Source organism: Pleurodeles waltl, chromosome 11 (assembly GCF_031143425.1).
Source record: "Pleurodeles waltl isolate 20211129_DDA chromosome 11, aPleWal1.hap1.20221129, whole genome shotgun sequence".
Classification (NCBI taxonomy): domain Eukaryota; kingdom Metazoa; phylum Chordata; class Amphibia; order Caudata; family Salamandridae; genus Pleurodeles; species Pleurodeles waltl.
Window position 1 is genome coordinate 897238115 of NC_090450.1, and position 24295 is coordinate 897262409.

General features: G+C 43.6%; 1 long non-coding RNA gene across 1 annotated transcript; it reads left to right on the plus strand.

Annotated features, from left to right (window-relative positions):
• The first annotated feature begins 455 nt into the window (after positions 1 to 455).
• LOC138266244 (uncharacterized) lies at positions 456 to 4445 on the plus strand. Its single transcript, XR_011199485.1, has 2 exons — positions 456 to 581; positions 2650 to 4445. It is a non-coding gene; the product is annotated as an uncharacterized lncRNA (long non-coding RNA).
• Positions 4446 to 24295: the final 19850 nt, after the last annotated feature.

Below are 24295 nucleotides of genomic sequence, written 5' to 3' on the forward strand. Positions count from 1 at the left end.
ATACATTGCATTTTATATTCAGCTCAGCTGCCTATGGGCTTTGACATGATATAAGACATTGTATTTTGTATTCAGCTTAGATGCCTATTGGCTTTGACATGACACTAGACATTGCATTTGATATTTAGGTTAGCTGCCTATTGCCTTTAACATGACATTGCATTTGATATTTAGGTTAGCTGCCCATTGCCTTTAACGTGGAGTTCTGTATTTTTCCAAGCTGTGTATTTGCACCAGAGAACCAAGATGTTTTGCTCTCACAGTAGACTAGACCTGATAAGAGAGAGTACATGGGCGTCGTTTCTCTTCCCTTGAGCTTGGGAACAGGAGTAGTCTTGGAGACCTGGCCAGTCTCCAAAAGGCTTGCTCAGTTTCCCAGGTCTGAGAGGAGGGGGCACACCTTTGTAACGAATGTAACAGGCTGCAGAGAGTCAGATTCGAATCTGCCAGACCTCGTGCTGGAGCTTGGCGCAGGCTGCCAGCAATCCCGTGTGGGTAGATGAATCACTCTTTCTCGCGGCTGACAGGGGTCATCAGCTTGCAGACCTTAGAAAGATGTAGCTGTAAATAGTTCCTACACGGTGAAGTATTTGTTTTGCTTTGCATTCAATATCTTATAAATATAACCTGCTGTGTATATTGCAAACTGATATATTTTGTTTGATTAACGCGGACTTGAAAGCTACTAATTCGTCATTCATTCATAAACATTGTGGTTGGGGAAGAATAAAATAACAATAAAAGTCTTCTTTGACCTCAGAAGTGCATTTCTGTTGTGTTATGTTAGTGCTTAGAAACTAAATAAGAGGAAAGCACTACAATTGGTACCTGGAGTCGTGGGGTCGGTCATTAAGAGGTGATTAAGAAGGGGTTTGACGAGTTAGTAGATTTCTAAGTGCACACTTTAAAAGTGTAATTGTTTTTTTGTTGTTTGGAGAATTACAGAAATTGTTTTCTGTTTGGGGAATCACAGTAGCACGGCAGACCATGTCTGAGAATACATGTGTTGATGAACTGCCTGATGGTGCTAAGAAAAACTGTGAATTGTTTTCTGTTTGGGGAATTACAGAAGAAAATGCATGTGTAGCTAAAATGCCTGATGTTGTTTTGAGAAATAATTCCCGTTGTATATATGTAGAAAACGTGTGTTTTGGAAGTAATGATGACAGAAAGGTCTGGATACCTTTATCTGCTTACAGAGAAATGCAGGAGAAATGTAGGAAGTTGGAACATGAAAATAGGAATTTACGTGAGCAAATTAGCCAGGATACGATAATTCAAAATTATGCTGAAAGTTATAAAAATGAAGAATCTTTCTTGTCCCATTCCAGTAATGAGGGGGTTAAGACAGCTCCGAGCTGCACTGAGTTTCCGTGTGAGCCAGGGTTTTTGGCAGCCAAAATGCATTCCTTAACTGATAACACGGAGGAGAGAGACCAGAATGTGATTTACGAGTTACCGTTGCAAAATGCACAAGTAAAACGAAAGATTTTAGAGCAAGACACCCCGAGTTTCATTAGCTTGTTTGATTTTTGGAAAAAGAATAGCCCTCATTTGAGAGAAATCCTAACACTTTTGTATATGGTCACTGTGAAAAAGAATATGCAGCTGCGCGCTTGTGATTTGGCAAATGAAATAATGCAGACTTTAGGTTTTTGCGCAGTGCAAGAAGGAAATACTTATGTACATGTAACTCAAGAACAAGGAAAGAAAATAGTGCCCCTAGCTAGAATCATACAATGGATCTGGTACTTGCAAGACAGGGCTAGAGTACCACAGATAGAAGAATTACCGATGAAATTGTGTGCACCATTTGAATTCGTGTCTACTGAAGATAAAAAGCATGTTTGTTTTACTAATGATTCATTGACTGAAATGTTGTTTTCTGGCACCGTAGGAAGAGCGTTGTATAATGTGTGTCAGATTTTAACGCAAGAGCTACGTGAGATGTGTAATTTTTATGCTGATTTTTGGTTCTTTGATAATGTTTTAGCACCTAACTGGTTCAATTACCTTGCAGATGTTAATGAGAAAAATGCAGAGAGAGAAGTGTACACCCAGAATTCTGCCTTAGTGGGGATGGCTATGTGGGTGCCCCAGAAATGTGAAAAGGCCACTTACAGGTGGGCAGAGATGAGAGAGATGCACATTCCCCTAGATTTGATAAAAACTGTGCAGCACGCACAAAAGCAATCTGTCATGCAAGCAGTCACAGAGCAGTTGGGGAGAGGAAAGTTGCCAGAACAGAAATGGCAAATTGATCAGGTTTTAGGGAGAGTGATTGCTGCAAATTACCAAGGAAAAATCGAAATTATGCTGATACCTAGAAAAGAATCTGATTCATTCATACAAATTGGAGACAGAATGGCCCAATTTGGCAAAAATGCAGTGAATGGAGGTTTGGTAAAGAAGGAGTCTGCCCCAGCCCTTCTGACAGTGCAAGAAAAGGGAAGCTGTGGTGCAGCAGATAAAAACCTCAGTGCTGATGTGTGGGCTGACGCCCCAAGTGACCCTCCAGAACCTGCAGAGAATATAACAAAGGGCCCCAAAAACGTCCTGCTGATTATAAAACAGGCAAAGAAAGAGGAAGGGTGCAGTTTAAATGAAAAATGTTATTTGCAAGAAAAGTCATACTTGTTTCTTTTGCAGATCCTACCACGTTTCGCCACTGTCCCTGAGTGCGCTGTGTGGTCCCCCTTCCGGTGTGTGCGTGTGGGGTCGGGGAAGGGACCGAATCCCCAACCTGAACCTGGCTGAGTAAAGTGCCAGCACCATGGATCCATTTTGCGCAAACTGCGCCTTCAGTTCAAGTTCAACTTGTTTACTGTGTTTTTTTTTTTTTTTTTTCCTCTCGTATGGAACTCTGACTTTTGCTTATCTTCCAGAAAACCTTTCAGGTGGACCGTGCACCTTTACATGAGCAGAACTCATGCCACATCAAATTGCTAACACTGTTGAATTAGAGACTCATTCAGAGAAAAAAAAAAAAAAAAAAAAAAAAAAATGCCCAGTCTTTTCTATGTAGATGTATCTGATGTGAAAGGTTATGAGATCAATGTGTTAATTCACTTCTATTGCTTTACAGGGATTGCTTTGATATAATTTTTTTTTTTGTGCTGATGTTTTTTTTTTTTTTGAAATATGAGATATGTGAAACAAAAATTCATTGGTCAAAGGGCGGAATGTCCTGCCATTTGATAAAGTTTGTTTTGACCAATGACTTTGTGTTTCACCACTGCGCATATTAGTTGCTCAATGTTCACCAGTAGCACATGGTATGTTTTGTTCAGTTTAGCCGCCTATGGGCTTTGACATTGCATTAGTCATTCCTATTGGCTTTGACATGGCATTAGCCATTACTTTCTGTATTCAGTTGAGCCGCCTATGGGCTTTGACATTGCATTAGCCATTACATTCTGTATTCTGCCTATTGGCTTTGACATGCTGTATCCAGTCTAGCCGCCTATTGGCTTTGACATTGCATGCCTATTGACTTTGACATGATGTATTCAATTTAGCTGCCTATTGACTTTGACATGCTATTAGATATTCTGCCTATTGGCTTTGACATGATATCATATATTACATTTTGTATTCAGCTTAACTGCCTATTGGCTTTGACATGATATTATACATTACACTTTGTATTCAGCTCCGCTGCCTTTTGGCTTTGACATGATATTATACATTGCATTTTATATTCAGCTCAGCTGCCTATGGGCTTTGACATGATATAAGACATTGTATTTTGTATTCAGCTTAGATGCCTATTGGCTTTGACATGACACTAGACATTGCATTTGATATTTAGGTTAGCTGCCTATTGCCTTTAACATGACATTGCATTTGATATTTAGGTTAGCTGCCCATTGCCTTTAACGTGGAGTTCTGTATTTTTCCAAGCTGTGTATTTGCACCAGAGAACCAAGATGTTTTGCTCTCACAGTAGACTAGACCTGATAAGAGAGAGTACATGGGCGTCGTTTCTCTTCCCTTGAGCTTGGGAACAGGAGTAGTCTTGGAGACCTGGCCAGTCTCCAAAAGGCTTGCTCAGTTTCCCAGGTCTGAGAGGAGGGGGCACACCTTTGTAACGAATGTAACAGGCTGCAGAGAGTCAGATTCGAATCTGCCGGACCTCGTGCTGGAGCTTGGCGCAGGCTGCCAGCAATCCCGTGTGGGTAGATGAATCACTCTTTCTCGCGGCTGACAGGGGTCATCAGCTTGCAGACCTTAGAAAGATGTAGCTGTAAATAGTTCCTACACGGTGAAGTATTTGTTTTGCTTTGCATTCAATATCTTATAAATATAACCTGCTGTGTATATTGCAAACTGATATATTTTGTTTGATTAACGCGGACTTGAAAGCTACTAATTCGTCATTCATTCATAAACATTGTGGTTGGGGAAGAATAAAATAACAATAAAAGTCTTCTTTGACCTCAGAAGTGCATTTCTGTTGTGTTATGTTAGTGCTTAGAAACTAAATAAGAGGAAAGCACTACACATGGGGATAAGAAACTACCTCTGGTAATGTACACCATAAGAACACATGTCCAGTCATCAACTGGCCATATCCCGTTTGAGTTAGTTTTCGTGCAACAACCCCAGACTTTATTGGACAGGGCGGCAGAGAAATGGGAGGAATCTGGAGAAGAGGAGAAAGACATCTTAAACTATACACAATGTTTGAAAGAACAGATCCACAGTGTATGGGACGAAGTTAGGACACACCTGGAGGAGGCCCAAACAAGACAAAAAAGATATTACGATAGGAACACCTCTCTTAGAACATTGCAACCAGGGGACAGAGTGCTTATATTACTTTGCAGCTCAGGGAATAAGTTATTGGTGAAATGGCAGGGTCTTTATAAAGTATGGAAGGTAGTGAATCCTGTCACATACGAGATGGAACTGTCCAATAGCCCCCACCGTACTCAAATCTACCACATCAACCTACTAAAAAAATGGAAGGGTACAGACGACTTAACAGGACCGATACAAACAAGTTTCTTGGTAAACAGAGCTAAGCCTCTCGAAATTACTCTTTCTCCACAATCTGAGCAAACTATGGAGGGTCTCCCTACATTCCCCTCCACGCTCTCACCAGAACAACAAGACCAAATGAGAGCTATCTTTCTTAGTTATCAGAGCCTTTTTCCATAATCCCTGGGAAAACCTCCCTCATTTATCATTCCTTCAAAACTCAAACAGTTAAAACTGTTCGTTTCCGACCATACCGCATACCGGAGGCACGGAGACACATAGTAGAGCAAGAAGCCAAAAAAATGTTACAGTCAGGCATCATTGAACCATCTATAAGTCCCTGTAGTTCACCCGTGGTACTGGTTCCAAAACCCAATGGGTCTATCCGCTTCTGTATCGATTGCAGACAACTAAACAGTATTTCCCAATTTGATACCTACCCTCTACCTCGGGATGCTAAGCTATTAGAACAATTGGGCAAAGCACATTATTTGTCTACACTAGACTTGACAAAGGGGTATTGGCAGATTCCCCTACATTCCCCCGATAAAGAAAAAACAGCATTCTCTACCCCTTCGGGCCTATATCAGTTTACTGTTCTCCCTTTTGGGATACATGAGGCTCCTGCCTCCTTCCAAAGGTTAATGGACAGACTGTCAAGGAGACACAAGGGATATCTAGATGATATTGTTATTTATAGTGAGAATTGGAGGGATCATGTGCAACATCTAAAAGCGGTGTTTCAAACATTGCTCGAGGCAGGATTAACAGTTAACCCTGAGAAATGTAACCTGGCGAGGGATACTATTGCCTATTTAGGGTATAACATAGGAAATGGACAAATACGACCCAAGGTTGACAAAGTTCAAGCAATCCTAGACATACCTCAATCCACCTCCAAGCTAGACATGCGTTCCTTCCTAGGGATGGTGGGTTATTACAGACGATTCATAACCAGATACTCTACCATTGCTGCACCTCTGACAGATCTGTTAATAAAGGGTAATTGAAACAAAATTACGGCATTACCAACTCACCAGCTTCATAGTTTTGAGACCCTGAAAAAGAGTTTGACAACAGAACCTGTTCTGCAATGCGCTGACTTTACACAAGCTTTTTTTTTTACAAACCGACATCTCTGACGTTGGGATCGGGTGGTCCTATCTCAGAAACCTGACAGAGAGATCCTTCGTCCCATTGTTTATATTGGTAGGAAGTTAGTGCCCAGAGAGCAGAACTATCCGATTATAGAAAGAGAGTGTCTGGCAATTAAGTGGCCATCAAGACCCTCCAGTATTATTTGCTAGGACATCCGTTTACTCTCTACACAGATCATACCCCCTCTCACTTGGCTGGCCAGACACAAAGACACTAATCTAAGGCTATTGCGGTGGTTTATGGAGCTTCAACCATTTGTTTTCCAGGTTCAACCTCTCCCTGGTTCCCAGATGACTACAGCAGACTTTCTTTCTAGACATCCTATGGATCAAGGTCTCCATCAGCCCTTCTCGTGGGGAGGAAGTGTAACAGGGTCACAACATCCCCATATCCCAAAGGTCCTACAGGACCGCTATGTGCATTCCCCAGGGGTTCCTTGGAGGGGGCCGGCAATAGGAGCGCCAATCCGGATATCTGCTTGGCAATAAGCCAAAAGGAAACCAGATCTCAAGAGGTGGCGCACACGGAAAAGATTCGAACAGAGACGGGAGGCATATGGAAAGAGGACGAGAGACAACGCAGAGCATCTTCCGAGGAGCCAGAGCCACCAGCTGGGAGGAGCGATTAAGAGAGCAAACCAGGCTTTGCGTGCCCGGATGCAGAGGAGAGCGAGGACCAAACACCTTTGATTGGAAACGCTGGAAACCCCAGCCACGTCCCTGGAGGGACATGGCTTCTTCAGGTGCGTACACATATTCCTGGCACTCAGGGATATTGGTGGACGTGGGGAGGCGGGAGGAGGGGCAAGGGGTGCTCAAGGGGTAGAGAGAGAGAGAGTCGGGCACTTGGGAGCACTGCGGAGTGTGGCGCACTGATCCCTACACATCTTCACAGAACATTTTGGTTATTTTACTTTGTCCTACTCACTCCCCTGCACACTCCTTGGACCAAAACAAACCCACCCTCCCCCTTAGACAATAACTACAGAAGACAGGTAAAAGCTAAAAATTCACTTACCTTGTTTTCCCCGATCCTTTTCTCCCCACGCGACGCTACCACAACGCGAGCTGAACAACCCGAAGACAACATACCTAGAAGAGGAAAAAAAAGACACAGTGAGCGAGCAAAATGAATTAAGAGACATGGACAATGATAACAAAAGAAAACAGTAAAGAAGAGAACAGTGAACAGGACACATGGTTGAATAAGAAGCATAGAGAAGAATCAGAGAGAAAGAAAAGGAATAAAACAATAGAAAAGACTACAAAAAAAAATCAATAAGGAAAAGAAAGAAAAACGTTTTGTGTTTCCCACTTGGAAAGCCAAAGAAAGAATAATAAAGAGATCTGAAAGATTATTCAGCATACAACAACTCTTGTCTCTTCATTTTCCAAGAAAGAACCTCTTTCTTTTCAGGGAACCCACAACACCTACTTAACCCAATACTACAACGGCCTCTTTGGACATCAGCACACCTAGGGTAAGGGCAGCTAAATTAGTGATTTATCGCCGTCCAACCCCCTATTTTTGCCTAGGTTCCTTTTGGCTTGTTGGAGTCAAATCCAATTGTACTCCCTGTTTTAGAAGAGCAGGTCAGTACTTATAACTTGTATTTGTTCAGGTTGCTGCTGGTAACCAGATATGGTGCAGTGACTAGGCATGGCAACAGGACAATTGTTGTATGTGGGGGCTCGCAAGGGGGGTGAATACAACTCAGGGAGGTCAGGGATATGGTCAAAGGGCAATTGGATGGATTGGACAAAGGTAATAGGGGAGTGTTTTGGTGACGTCAGTGGATGAGGAGTTATATGACAGGTTTGGGATGTGAAGAGAGGATTGTAGAAGGGGGGGGAATTAGATTTTAGAAGGGTGGGTTGGTTTCAGGTGTTTACAATGTATTGGTGAGGTTATTATTAGTTTTGTAAGGTACTTTGCCTAGGGTTTTTGTTATAATGATTCAGTTTCCAGACCTGTTGTAGTAAAGCAGCCTTTTGCCCTTAAAGTGGAGTGAAGTGCCTTCTTTGCGTGCTGTTGTGCCTGATGACATCAATGCGCTGAGATTTAGATAACTAGCTTGGCTCGTCTTGTATGATTGTGCAACAACTATGCAGCAAAAAAACTTGAAGAGACGGCAGGACACTGACATGATGACAATAAGGTTGTACATCTTTCCTGACGGTGCCTGATCATTGCATCGTGGGGCCCTGATAGAGCTTGGTAAAACGTCATAAGTCAAAATATTTTGTTTATCACAATTTTAAAAACTGGCACATCCACAAGAAAGAAGATTTGATTTTTTTGCATGTTTACCAGTTGTGACCAGGAATATGGAGCCAAACCACCCACAGGTGGTAACGGCAGCAGCGGCTCCTCCATTATGGCAGAGGAGCCACGCCCCTCCCCCCAGCCCGCAGCAACAGCTGCAAAACCTTTAAAAGTAAAACAATAATAAACAAAGTTTATTATCATTTTATTTTTTAAGGTGCAGGACCATGGGGGGTGACAGAGATAGAGGGGAAGTGGTGTTCACTCCCCTCAGTACTCATGTGTGTTTGGCCGGCCATCTCAGGACCCCACCCCTGCCCCACCACTTTGCCCTGCTGCCAGCCGCAACTGGGTAACGGTCGCAATAACAACAGAGGTGGCAGATGGGTATTTATTGATCGTTGCTAAAATGTAAAGAAGTATAAGCACTCAGAACAAAGTAAAAAACAAATAAAGTTTAAAGCGTGCAGTCTGCATGTAAAGAAAACAGCCACCACACAGAGCTTCTCACAACACAGCTCTTTCCGAAAGCCAAATAACCTTAATGTGAGTCATATGAATGATATTCCATTTGTGAACGCTGAATTTTTACTAATAACATATTCATGTACTTTGAATAATGAATCTGCATAGAATTTGATTAACATAGAAAATAATGTGCGACATGTGAGTAGCCACCATTACTCATGAAGTGTCTTTATTAAAGGCTTATTAATATTAATTGAAGTACCAGCATTAAGAAAGTGTTGCAGCATGATCTATTAATGATTTTGCATTATGTATTTGCTTTATTAATTGTAGGCCTTCTGTTAGCGAGGTTTTAGGCCTAGCTTTGCACAGCCTCATATTAAGATGCCCTGTTTAAATAATATCATGAAAATGTGTGTCTAGAGAAATCAATGCGTGTATTGTTTTTCACTGTGTTAACCAAACGTTAGCAGATGTCTCTAACTTTCTCATGAGAACTGCTTGCTAGAATGTCTTGCATTGGTAGTTGATACATTGTATAGTTTGATGTGTGAGACAGCGATGTTCCCAGGAGCTAACAATGGATGCACTCACTGGAGTACGGATTGATACAAAAAATGTTACCTGACGATGGGAACAGAAGAGGAGCCAATCATCGATATGTGAAAGACAGCTTAGTTATAACTTAGATTTGAGTATTTATTTCTATTGGATTAATTGTAAACGTACGAGTTTTGCCCAATGATTATGTGGGAAGTTCATTAGATGATTTTAACTTAGCCCGATTGCACAGAGAGAAGTGTGCTCATTCCTATTTTTATTTCCTCCGTAGAGGCGCTCACTCTATTCTGTCTGAGGAGCTGAACAGTTCCTGATGACTTTATTTCTATCTTTAACTCTATTGCTTAAAATTCTGATGCTGAATGCTAATCCCTTAGACATTGCTTCTTAAATGGTTTGGACAGCTTAGAGTCCCTGTTTCTGAACCATTTTCCTTTAACTGCCCATTGCTGATGCTGACCGAACAGATGTCCAACTGCCAAAGATACTCGCAGCTTGCTGATCCATATTGAGGAGAGGTATAACAAAATGCTAATGTTCTTGTCATAATTTTGTCTTTTGTTTCTAGGTACCAACCGCTCTTTTGATAGAGCCATAGCTAGATGTTTTTCCAAATTTATGTTGATTAAATTGTTTGCATGTAGTCCAAACATGCTATTCGAATCAGAAGGCTAATAAGGGAAACCCTAATGTGTTAACAGGTTGCTATTAATAACAATTGATGTTGCTCAATTGCTAAACCTAGATGTATGCTATTTCTATTGCTCAATTGTTCTTGCTTTTGATTTGTATGTTGATTCTAGTATATTTAATAATTAATGCTCTAATTATATTGAGATTCTTTAGAAGGTTTGGTCAACCAGTGTTGTTCTCATATGTGTATCAGATGGTGTTGAGATTAATTTACGTGATATTAGCATTGTTAATATAGGGAAATAAACATTCTAACTTTATAAAATGTTGTGGTTATTCAGGACCTAAAGGGTCATGGTGCGTGAAGAATATTGACTCCAAAGGTTATTAATATTGTTGATTGATATTGTTGATGATTTGTGCTGTATTTGGGATTTATGGTGGGAATTACTCTAAGCGGAGTCAAAATCAAAAGGTCCATTCAACCTCTAACACGTCCCCTTATAAATTAAAGATAAGAAACCAAATAAGGTCATACGCGCTAACACATTCACTGATGACAGTGGCAGAGTCAATGAAGACATGGCACCCTCCCTCCTACACAGTCACCTGCAACCCATTAATATGCATATGTCCTGAGAAATATGCCGAAATAACATTCTCCCTTTCAGTTGTGCTGCTTGCGTTATGCGCTGTGAATGAATGGTCCTTTTGTATGTCACTTACTGTCTAAAGACTGTTGCTCATTAAAACAGTAAATGATTAAACAAAACTGTTGATCAATTAAATGTTGGCTGCAACATTAAGGCGGTTTATAGAAGTTCCCTCATGGCACCGCACAGGTGCCACCTTACAATAGCCACTAGGGAAGCAAAAGAGCCTAAATGGCAAAATATCATTTTGTGTGGAGTTCCGAAAATTCTGGTAGCTCAATTTGCCTATTCTCCAACAAAATCACAAGCAGGCATAGTCAGGAAGGCTACATGTCTTTCTTAATCACATATGGGCTTTATATGAACACTAGGCACATGCACATAAGGAGCATGGGGCCAGATGTACAAAATGTTTTGCATGGCGCAAACAGCAAAATTAGCTGTTTGCGCCATGCAAAACGTGCATCGCGATGCACGTTCTCATTTTGCGAGTCGGTAATTTGGTTACCGACTCGCAAAATGGGAATGCGACTCGCAAATAGGAAGGGGTTTTCCCCTTCCTATTTGCGATTCGCATCGCGATGCAGAATTGCTATGTTACCGCGAACGCGGTCGCAAAGCAATTCGCAGTTAGCACCCATGTGAAGTGGGTGCTAACCCATTCGCAAAAGGGAAGGGGTCTCCAAGAGACCCCTTCCCCTTTGTGAATGGCTCTGAAAATATTTTTTCAGAGCAAGCAGTGGTCCTATGGACCACTGCCTACTCTGAAAAAATGAAACCAAATGGTTTCATTTTCTCGAGTGTATTGCAACTCGTTTTCCTTTAAGGAAAACAGGTGGCAATACAAAAAAAAACAGCTTTATTAAAAAAGCAGTCACAGACATGGTGGTCTGCTGTCTACAGCAGGCCACCATCCCTGTGAGTGCAGGGAATCACAAGGGGGTCGCAAATTGCGGCCCACCTCATTAATATTAATGAGGTGGGTCTTTGCGACCCCCTTGCGATTCGCAGATGGTGTCAGGGACACCATTCTGCATATGGGTTTGCGACTCGCAAATTGCGAGTCGCTCAGATTGGCAATTTGTGAGTCGCAAACCCGTACTTACCTACATCTGGCCCATGGTTCCCACCGAGGAGAGTGGACGGATGAAGTGGTACTACTCTGTTATTTACCTGCAACACTTAGACGACTGAGATGAGACAGCTGCTGCAACATTATCCCGGCACCAAAAATTACCATTTCTAAATCTCAATTAATCAGCACTCTGACTGCAGCTCTTAATAGAAGCACGAAAAGATGAAACAGTTTTCTGGGTTTTTCCCTTTTTATACATAAATCCAGGAAAAGAACCATACTTATTGTCCTCTATTGTTTTGAGACTGTATATCAGTAAAAAGAAAAAAAATCAACCTGTTTTGTGACACACTGAAATAAAAGCGCCTTGTGACCTTCGATAAAAGTTGCTTCTGTCTTCTCAGCAGTGCAGTAGAATCGCTTACAGATGTGGCCTCATTTTGATTCTGACTGTCCTCACAATGGTCTCTCGAGGCCACTCTCTTCAATATAACTATGCACAGGGGTAGGGAGACTTGAATCATAATGCTAAGAGTGTTGTTCTACTTTACATCACCAGTCATTAGTTCAGAAAAATGACAGTGCGTGAAATGTGGAGTAACGAGATGAGGTGTTAGAGTTTGTGCTCTGCAAACTCCAGTGTGTGTAGGTAAGTAGGTCACATGCATGTTACAAGGGAGGGTTTTCATCTGACTGATAGAGCGAGCATCCTCTATGGGAGCCATGCAGCACACAAGCATGAGTACATCCAGGGCCATCCTTAGGAAGCACACGAACACCAAAATGCAGGGCTGGACTGGTCACAACAAAAACCAAATTGCAGGCAGGGACTGGTCATACCTATCCAGAGAAAATTCCCACGGAGGATTGAGGACAGTATAGGAATAAAGTCGCACACTATATTCTTGCGTACACAAAATATTATGATAGAGAACATTTTGTTAAAAATAATGTAAAGTCAAAAATATTATGGAACAGAATATAGAAGCTAAGAATATCATTTTTTAGGTAAATAATATCATTTAAAAAAAATATATAGCTGTACATAAGGCCTGATTATGAGTTTGGCGGTCGGACCACCAGACCATCATGTTGGCGGCCCTGAAAAAGATCGCCACACCGGTGGTCTTCCAGACCGCCCTATTACCAGTTATACAGGCAGGACCGCCGACAGCCAAGCAAAAAAGGCAGACTGCCATTGGCCCAGGGCCCTGGATATAGGAAGTCCAACCTCCATCGCCGTCAGCTCTGCGGTCAACTACCGAACTTATTACAAGCACACAATCACAGCGGTTGTCCTCTCATGGTAGTCAGCCAATGGGGTCAGGACCATGACAGTTTGCAGTCACCAAAGTAACAGACAACTGCACATTGGATGAATTCAAAAACAACACAGCTGACACACATTGGCCAAGTAGACACACCTGCAACGGACACCATAAAACACACCCCTTCACAGACCACAATCCTTTGCATTTCCACTGCAAGACACAGAAGCCCAAGTGCATTTTTTCCATAGAGTACATAGATTAGGCGCCCCTTTTGTCACCATCCCATAGAACACCCTGCACACACTTTTGTCCATTCACACACTATTGCACTTCTCCTGTTCAGTAAGTCCCTGTCACCCATAGTTTTCCCCCCACCATATCACATTCAAAAAATCCCTTTTTTTCAGAAGATGAGTTTAGAGTCATGGTGGATGAAATCATAGGATTATAGCCACAATTGTTTGGAGCACAAGTCCAGCACATTCCTCTCAATGGGAAAATTAAAATGTGAGACAGGATTGTCGACAGAGTGAATGGTGGAGGCACCATCCTGTGCACAAATTAGTACATTAGGAACAGGTTGAATGACCTCAGGGGCAAGGTCAGTTCCCTGGTCTCCAGGCAGCAGCTGGAGGCCAAGAAGACTGGCGGTGGCCCTCCTAGTGCCCCATTACAACTCTTTCCCTGAGAGGAGAAGGTCTTGGCCATCCTGCATCCTGAGGGCTTGACAGGAATACCTGGGGGAGTGGAGTCTGGTACGTAACCACATCAAGAATTGTCTCAAAAATGCAATGTCATGCATGTGCACAGCTCACCTTTTGCCACTATCTTGTTCATGTATCCCACCAATATTAAATACCCAGAGTATCTGAGTTATAACACTGTCAATGTGCATTGTTGAACCAAACATCACAGCTACAAAGGCCGGTCACATGCCGTGTATCCAAATGGTGTCTGAAAGTCTTCTAATATATAACAAGCAAATGCAATGTAATAGGTCTCGCATTTGCTTTAGTTAGAGCTATTGACATTGTAAATCCATTAATGGACTTTTCTTGTCACATAAATTGGCCAACCCTGACTCATAATTTCATCTCTTCCTACCATATAATTCCATTGGCCCTGCATATAACCATAGCATTTCCATTTACCTTCTTCCACTATCTGTTTGCCTTCAGACAATGCATTCACCAACCCCCTTGTGTGTGTCTGGGGTCAGGCCTGGGCAAGGCAGAATCCTGTAAACAACAGATTATTTTCTTTGAAGTTGGGTAAAGGCAGAAAGGGGATAAGTATTGGACACAAAACCCCAAACTTTACATTTCTTCAAGATTTGCTTCTGGAACCAAGAGGAACCTCTGACAAGGAGAAGAGTTGAACAGCTGACAAGAAGTGCTGCCCCTGCTTGTGACTGTGCTTTGTTGGGCTATCCTGCAGTTGCTGCTTCTGCCTGTGAAAGGGGACACAGACTGGACTTTGTGGTATTCCTGCTTGAGAAGAATGTCCAAGGGTCTGAACTGTGCATGCCCCCTATTCTAAAGTCTCAGGGCCATTAAAGACTTCCTCTGCAAGTACCTGGACTCTCTGCTGAGATTCCTGCCCTGCCAAGTGGTGCCTAAACCAGTCCTTGTGCCCTTGAAAGAAGAAGGTGGTGGAAAATCAAGAAGATCCAAGGAAATTGACTTCAGATGACCCTAGACTGATGCCACTGCCGAATCCCATGATGCCACTTGCAACAGAAGCTGTGGTCCTCGCTGGAGTGCGGCGAACCCGCAGGCCCGACACTGCTGCAGCCTCGCTGAAGTCCGCAACTCCGTGGAAGTCGCCACACCACGTCGTGACCACCGGATATCGACTCCGCCAGAAGTGTGCGGATCCAATGCTTTGCACCGCCGCTGCCTTACCTCTACCGTCACGCAGCAAGGACCCAACACTTCTTTGTGATGCCTCCGCTCCTTTGCTCTGCAGTACCGGAACCAATGCCGCCTCTGATCCAGGAAGCCCAAGCTTGTTTCCTCATTTTCACAAGGTACGTGCCCGGGGGTCAGTGTGACTCCGTGACCAGCACCATTGGCATTGGATTGTTAGGAGCGACTCTGTCACGATGCCATGATATCACTCGTTCAAAGCATTTGTGTTTCTAAGCGCTATATTGAAGTTTAACCTTTAAAAATTCATAACTTTTCCTGTGTATGTTGGATTTTTGTCGTTTTGGTCTTGTTTTGGTCAGATAACTAATGGCTATTGTTCTAACCTGGTATTAAGTCATTTTGCAGTGTTTTCACTGTATCACTGTGTGTATTGTTACAAATACTTTACACATTGTCTCTGGTAGGAGCCTTTTCTGCTCCTGCCAAGCTACAAACGGGTTGAGCGGGGATTAACCAGGTATGTTTCTCCTTTGCCCGGACTAGAGTGAGGGTCCTTGCTTGGACGGGAGTAACCTGACTGCCAACCAAATACCCCATTTCTAACACACTGCCTTTCTATTTCCACATGCTTTATGTGAATTAAAAGGCAGGGTGTCTCTCATTTTTGCTAAACTGCAAGCCTATCTTAATGCTATGTTGTATTTACACTTAATAAAACGTTTAGTTTTTTTTTTTTTGGTGCCTTTGCACAAATTAAAAGATGAAGGCAGACAGATGCAGACCAGGGCATGTTTAAAAATAGTATTGAATGTCAGAGTGAGTACACTTCACCTACAATTGCGCCTTTCACCCACTTCTCACACAGGGAAGCCTCTCTATCAGTTTTTGCAGATTACAGTGCTTTACTGCCTGCTGTTTCAAAACACAGGCTCAGCATGGAACATGGAGGAGGAGATTTTGGTGACTCCGAGCAGGATCTGAATGAAAATGCAATGGTTGCAGGCTAACTTCAAGCATGTGTGCTGCAACAGAAACAGTCAATTTAAGTTACTTTAATTTAAGGTTAAAAGTGACTTTGTGTCATGTCCTTCATTAAGCAGCATGCAGTTTACTGCTGCTGATTAAAGAAGAGATACAGATGTGTCACCTCGGAACTACGCAACCCAAGGATAGACTGCCACGGACATCAAAGAGCAAATAAATAGCAGCTGTTAAAGAGAAGTCCAGAGACAGCTCTTAATATTCAACAGGCTTTTTAGCAAGACTGTGCATGCCTGATAGGAGGACTGGTCGGATGCCGCTTTGTGTAATGAAGCAATACAAGTCTTTACTTGTGATTCCCTTATCTAGCAAGTCTTAATTAATAGCACATGCTCAGCGCTCTCGGACCAATGTGAGGAGAAAATAATTATCTTTACAAGCCTGTTTATGGCAGAAAGCCAGGAGTAGTGATCTGGAGTCTGTATTCCTTAGTCAGCAGACAGCACTGGGAGATTAAGTGAATTCAGTGCACACAGTAGCATCAGCTGGAATCGAAGACGAAAGTAGTCCCACAATACACCAAACTAACAGACAAAGCGCAGGGATATAGTAGTTGGCCGGTGCTCCATGGGAGGGACAAAGACAAAGCATTGACCACTAGCAGTGAAGGATTTTTAAATGACACTGAAACTAGCAAATGAAATGTCTTTAAGCCGATTGAAGAAGTATACTTAAAACATATACGAGAGGCCGTATGCTTATGCTCAACCTAAATAATCCCAAGACTAATGGTATGCCTCAACATGTAAATGTATGCCCAAACCAAAATGCAGTCTGCATACAGATATGTAATACCCAAGATTTTATAGTGTGTGTAGTGGAGAGAGTGACCTGACTGCAACTCTCAGGAGGCACTTTTTCAGTAACTCTAAACACCAGCCCAGTAATCACAAGTTTACTCACCTGGAAGGATACCAATTGTCAAGTGTTGGGAAGTAGAGATAGAGACAAGACTGCAACTCCCAGCAGGCCCTGTTTTAGTAACTCCAAACACCAGCCCAATGGTCACTTGCCCCAATACATATGTAAGTGAAATCACAAATGAAGTGTACTCACCTGGGGGAGAACATTTGTCAAGTATTAGGGAGTAGAGAGAGTGACCTGTCTGAAAATCCCAGCAGGCCCTGTGTCTCTAACTCCATCCACCAGCATAGGGGTCACTTGCTTCAATACATCTGTTTGTTAACTCACAAATGAAGTGTGCTCACCTGTGGGGTTAACATTTGCATAGTGTGTGTACTACAGGGATTGACCTGAAGGCAAATCACAGCAGGCCCCATTTCTCTGACACCAACCACCAGCCCAGTGGTTTCTTATCCAAAGACAATGATTTGCCAACTCACAAATGAAGTTTACTCACCTGGGGGGAGAACAACTGTTAGGTACAGGGGAGTAGAGGGACTCCTGCAACTCCCGGAGGCCCTGTTTCTCTAACTCCAACCACCAGCACTAAATACCCCTGTTCCTTAACTCTCCATCGAACTGTACTTACCTGGGATGATACCATTTGTATAGTGTGTATAGTTGAGGGAGTGACCTAACTGCAACTCCCAGGAGGCCTTGTGTCTGTAACTCTAAACATCAGACCAGTGGTCACTTGCCCCAATACACCTGTTTCTGAACTCTCAATTGAAGTGTACTCACCTGGGAGTAATCAAGCACACATCATGCTCAAATCATAGACATGTCTGTCTACACAGATCCATCTTGACCTGCTAACCCAAGATGAAACTATTGAGGGCAGGTATGGCACCTTACCCAGTGTGCAAAACAATGATTCCAAAGGTCTTAAGATACACAACCAGAATGGTATTGGAAGCAGGCACATTCACACTGCACTGACCACATGACGACTCCAGTCACATATACAACAAAGTCCTTGGTCTGCCTGCATCACACTCAAATGGGCCACCAAATGGTCAAAGCCATATCTTGCCTAGCCACTGTGTTGGCTGCACTGGTGGCAAGTTGTCATTTTCATGCCATCATCCCAAGTGCATCTGAGCAACAGCTTGAGTCAGAATGATTTGGCATGCTTCACACATGGCATGTCAATACACCCAATACCATGATAACTTGCTACAATTGAATTAACTACAACTTTCATTTGTACTAGGTCTCTGCTTACTGCAACTCTGAACTGTTGGAGGTAGATTTCACAATACAACCAGTAACAATGTATATTTTACATCAACAGGTGGATCTGAAGCTGGGCACGTGGAGGCCATGAAACAAACTGCCACTACACCCCTGGATGAAGCTCTCCGTGAAGAAGTCTGGATGTGGAGGACAGTTCTGGCCTATCTGGACAACCTGGACAGACACCAAAAGTTAGTCTCACTGCGGCCACATCAACATCTCCCAGCTTGGCTGCCTCAACATCACAGGCAACCAATCGCCCCCCAACCTGTGTACTGAGCACACTGTTCACCATCTTGTGCTCTACAGTCCTGGATCCTGAGTTGCAGCGCAACACTTCGCACAATGAGGTTCCAGGACCCAGTGGAAGGTGGCACCCTATGGCAAGTGCACAGAGCCATGGGGGTAGGGTGTGTGGGAGGGATGCTGTGGTCAGTGGGGTGAGGCCACTGGGGCTTCTCCTGGACAGGAAACCTTCAGCCACGTCTTGGGGTGTATCAGGAGTCCTAACATGTGATGGGCCAGGTCTCGACCGAACTACGGGAAATCAAGCAGCTACAGAGGGACTTGCATAGAGACAGGCAAGAACAGATGGGCGCCCACAATACCAACATGGCTCCCCTAACAGGGGTGATGAGGGATATACACTCAGTCCTGAGCAGGACTTTTCCAAACTAATCTTCCCCCTCCTTTGGCTCATCAACACAAGGCACATCTACATCAGTGCCAGCCACTGGAATGGAGGCCCTGCCAGAGGAAGAAACCGCCCTAGATACTTCTGCCTCTGTAGCAGCAGCCCCCCACCCAGGCAAGCAGGGGCATCCAGAAAAGAATTCAGGAGGTGCGGATGGCAACCATATTCACTCTGCTGACTGGTCCTCAACCACCTACCAGTTCATATGGGAGGAGTACTCTGGACTTTGGACTCCCAGTGGTGTGGAATCTGCTCCAATTAATTCATTCACCATGACTAACACCTTCACTTCCCTTTTTTGTTCTTTTCTGTTCATTTTTAATTTTCTGCATCAGCATTGTAATAAATTCACCATCACAAACTCATTGTCTGCTTGCTTAATTTCAACATTTTGCTATATAGAGATGTAAGACCATGTGAACCATATGATGAAGACACAGACTACTTGTGCAGGGAGGGATATGTCACAGGTACACAGTGTCCTGCTCAGGATTACAACTATTACACACAAACACATACATACAAGTGTCTGGTCACACCAAACATTGTATTCCAAAGTCTAGCACATAGGCTGTCCTTATGTCTGGACTTTTTGAAACAAGAATGTGTGAGTCATGCTGAGTCAAAGTACATATTCCAAGGTACAGCCCCCAGACCACAGAAGAAAGGGATTTGTCAGACATCGTTCTGTAGAATAGGCAAACATTAAAGTGTTGATGTCACCAGCTTGAGCCTTATCACGTACCACACCAAAGTAACCCAACATCACATAATCCAAGAAACAGACAGATGGCAGCACAACAGTCCCTGATCACAGGCCCATCAAAACCTAATTACCATGAATCTGGTGGTATGACACAAACATATGTCAGTGTTGTGGCACAGGCACCGTGGCCTGTAATGATGAAACACGTCTAGAGCTACATACAAGTCAGATAAAGAGTGTTTAGCCAATGTGAAGGAAAAATTACTTGGTCACAATCTATGACAACGTACTTCATGCCCACATGATGACACACATGATACAATCAGCCTACCACAGCACACAAAACAAGGCCATTGTGCACTTCTGAACTTCCACCCAAACTCTGTGCTATCTGTCTTGGCACAGGTCTCATACACCCAAAAGCAGTGACCTAAATTACCTGGAACAATCCATGTCCACTTTGTATATCAGAACAGCATTGATGCCTGCCAATGTCACCACTCTAAAATGCCCACATGAGAATGTCATGGTGAAAGTACCTGTACAAAGACAAATCAAGGAGTATAGGCTTGATAACATACCTATTACACAAATCACATAGCAATCATCTGTAAATGTAATTACATTGCAAGGAAACAGACACAAACAAAGCAACATGATCAAGGTGGAGATATATCAAAAGCTAACTGTTCAAGCAGCCATTAGCCGAATTTTGCAAAGTATCAGCTACCTAGTTGTTTCTAAAACACCCAACTCTACACATTCTCACAACTACAGTTTATTGTACATTCACGGTCATGACATCACATGACATACTTACATTCATGAAATGTAGCTGTTAATGAAATCTTTACACAAGTCAGCTCCTTCCTCTTCACCACTGTCATCCTCACTTGGTATTTTAGGATTCTCACGCAATGGCGCTGCAGGCTCCCCCTCCTCTGGGTTGTATGGGATATTCCTCCGCAGGGCGATGTTGTGGGGCATGCAGCATGCCACAGTGATCTGACACACTTTCACAGATGAGTAGAGGAGGGCTCCACCAGTCCGGTACAGACACTGAAATCTGGCCTTCAGGAGCCCAAAAGCCTGCTACTCTACCTGCTATGTTCTTCCATGAGCCTCATTGGAGCAGATTTCCCCTGGCGTAGTTGAATTCCTCAGCAGTGTCAACAACCAAGGACAGTTTGCCTATGCTGAGTCTCCTGTTAAGGAATGCGACATAAGTGAAACAATGAGTCACTCACTTCATGACTGTAGTACCTGAAATTGCTCACACACAATCAAGACAGACGTGATTTACCAATCAGCCAGGCCCTCTCTGGGTGCAGTTGTGACATCAGCTGGTGTATGGTGCTGTTCAGCATTATGAAGGAATCATGGGCTGATCCAGGATAACGGGGGCACACATTTGAGATGTAGAGATCTGCCAAACTGACAATTTGCACGTTGAGGGAATGCAAGTTCTTTCTGTTGCTATTGACTTGTTCAGTACTGCAGTGGCACTAAGCCAACATGTGTACCATCAAAGGCCCCCAACACATGTGGGATGTGTGAAAAACTATAAAGGTCAGCCTTCACATGGGCTAAATCCTCACGTCGGGGAAACTGAATATAGCTGTCAAGGTGTTTCAATATTGCTGAGACGGAATCCTTCAACACCAGACTGAACATAGGTTGGGATATACCAGCAGATAGGGCCACTGTATGTTCGAAGGACACTGTGGCTAGGAAGTGCAATACTGATATGACTTGTACAATGGGTGGTATGCTGGTTGGATAACTAATAGCTGGCATCAGATCTGGCTCCAACTGACAACGTAAGTCCACTATTGTTTGCCTATCCAGGCGGTAATATATTATTATGTGGCATTGCTCCATGGTCTGAAGGTCTGGCAGTGGATGAAAGACAGGAGGCCGTTGCATCATTCCTTTGCCTCAGTACCTATGTGTGAACAGACATGATTTGTAACATTAGTCAGTGTGTCCACAGCAACATACATGATGCATGTCAATGATATAATGTGACAAAGCCTTTCTGACTGTATAGACATGGCAGCCAATACACATCACAGCTGCCAACTACACAATGGTCACATGTGACCCCCATGGCCACATCATGGGTTTGGACCAAAATCAAAGATGTGCTACACAACTGCCCCTTGAAATGTGACTGTATATCCTGACTTCCAAAATGGTCTTCGTGGTGGTGGAATGTGCCTGGATGTTAAATGCCATCTGTGCCTTGCAACATACTACAATGGTGGTTCAGTAGTAGGGTCTACATGACAGGATAAGGATGATTTTGAGGTAAAAAAAAACATTTTTTGTAGGTGTGACAGTTTATAAAGCCCAATACAGCTTTTCAGGCCACCAAAATGGCAGATAGCTGACCTACTCCACTGGAAATTAGAAACCGCTCGGTGGAAGTCGTCATGGCGGTAGGCGGTCCCAATCGCTGTGGACACAGCCATAGGCTAACATTGTTGCCAGTGGCAGTCATGGACCAATGGCCGTGTCCCTCAGCGGTGACAGGTTCTGCAGATTCACTCACTTGGCTTCTGACACTGCTGCCAGCAACATTTCCACAACCTGAGCTGCTGTGTGCTGCCTCTGAGAGCAATCATGCCACATCCAGCAGGTGATAGGGCTCCTGCTGTCTCTCCAGAGGAGCTGGAGAGGCTTGTGATAGAGGTCCAAGCCCTGTATGAACACCTCTATGGCTCACCAGAGGAGCAGGTAAGTACCTCTTGTGCACAATGTTCCTCTGTACTTCACCGTCCTTTTCCTCCTCACAGGCTAGAATGTGCCCCTGTGTGCCAGTTAGACTTCCTATGTGCCTGTTGTTGCAGGCTGTGTGGCATCACTGAGATGGACAATGTCCAGGTATTGGCGGCCAATACCATATGTTAAGTTCAGTCTTATTGTGTTGTGTGAGGCTTCTTGAGTCCTAGATCATCCTTGTGTTGGATGCACATAACTAGGTAAGGAGACATTACTGCCATCCACTGACATCTCTTTCCTCATGAATGTTGTAAATGTCAGACAACATGTATGTGCATGACAGCATGAGCTGTGTATTCATGTTGCATGAGTCATTTGAGGATCATGTGAGTCATGTGTATAGTGACACAGATCCTTCAATCCACATCTTGCTAAACTGTTGTGTGGAAGGCATTTCATAACTCACTCTGCCCTTCAGGTTGCCCACCATATGCCAAACTGCTGTTGTCCACATGATATACGGTCATGCATGGATGTGATGGTAATGGAGTGTCATGTAGGTTCTGTCTGCCCAGCCTACAGAGACCATAGCCTGTCAAATGTGTCTCCCAGGAATGGACCTAGTCTAGGCTGTGGGAGAGTTACTGTGGCTATGCAACTGTGGCACTGTGTCCACTCCCTGTACCCCAGCAGATCCTGGCATGTAGTCAATAGGATGCTCCAGTGGCAAAACCGGCCCTGAATGCCTCCTCCATTTGACTAGATTAGGAATGGGTAGAGTGATAAATAATTCATCTAGTCCACATTTGTATTTTGCATCATTGTCAATGTGTGTCTTAGTCTCATGACAGGTTCCTTACTCCCACAGCTCTGGTGTCACCTTCACAAAGGTCATATTTGTCCTGTACAGGCTTATTGCATCATTGGCAGTCAGACAGTGCAGGCAGTCTGTTGACTCCTTGGAGGCCATGATATGTGACTCAGTATCCTGGTCACATAGCAGAGACTGTACAATGCATGCCTTTGTATGTTGGATGCCATCTCTGTAAGTATAAGCACATATGTCCAAAGGAGTGTTCTCTGTTACAGATATATACCACAAAAGCCACCCCCTGAAGTGGCATGAGTCGGCATTTGTTATTCACATGGACAAGGAAGACACTTTCTGTACCCTCCATGCCAGCTCCTTGATTGTTACTCATGTGTACTGGTGAAGTGTGTACTGTGTTGGTCCATTCAGGACTAATGAGTTTACCCTTCAGAAGCCACATAGATGTGTACTGTTTCATTGTGGCTCACATCACAGTACAAGTTGCTGGAACATGAGCTACCTAATGTCAGTAAGCTTGTTTAGTCATTGTAGGCCATGAGCAGTGTAGTTAGTTAGTCTGCACATGCAAATACATCTGTCTGTAGTCATGTCAATGTACTTATTGGCTTGTGTAGTTCACACTTGTGGAGTGTTAACAAATAGAAAAGTTGTAGCTTGGTATTTCTGACATGTATGTGACTCAACAATTTGTGATAAAACTTGTGATTGTAATCTTTTGACTTGTCTTTTGCAACCATGCAGGTCAAAGCACATCAGAAAAAGGAGCTATGGAGCCATTGCCAAGAAGGTGCAGACCTTGGGGGGTCCACAGCCAGCGGAGCGCCCACTGCTGGAAGAGGTGGGAGGACCTGAGACGCTAGGCCCGGAAGATCACTGAGGTCCAGCTGGGGATGTCCTCCCAACATGGGTGAGGTGCCCATCAGACCATGAACCCCCCCTAATGGCCCGCATTCTGGTGGTGTTCTACCCAGACCTTGATGGGCATTTGAGGACAGCACAGCAGCCACAAGGGGTGTGTACAGGGCATATTCCTGCCTGTCACATTGCCAAGTGAATATGTTAGGTTCAGGCAGCTCCCCCTGACGATTAGGGATGAGCCATGTGTAACACAGTAGATGAGTGATTGTTTGTGTAGACATGTCATGTGTTGTATACTGATGTGCCTTGCCTATTGGCCCAGACACCTAGGACATAACTGTGTGCAAACCACAAGTAATGTTT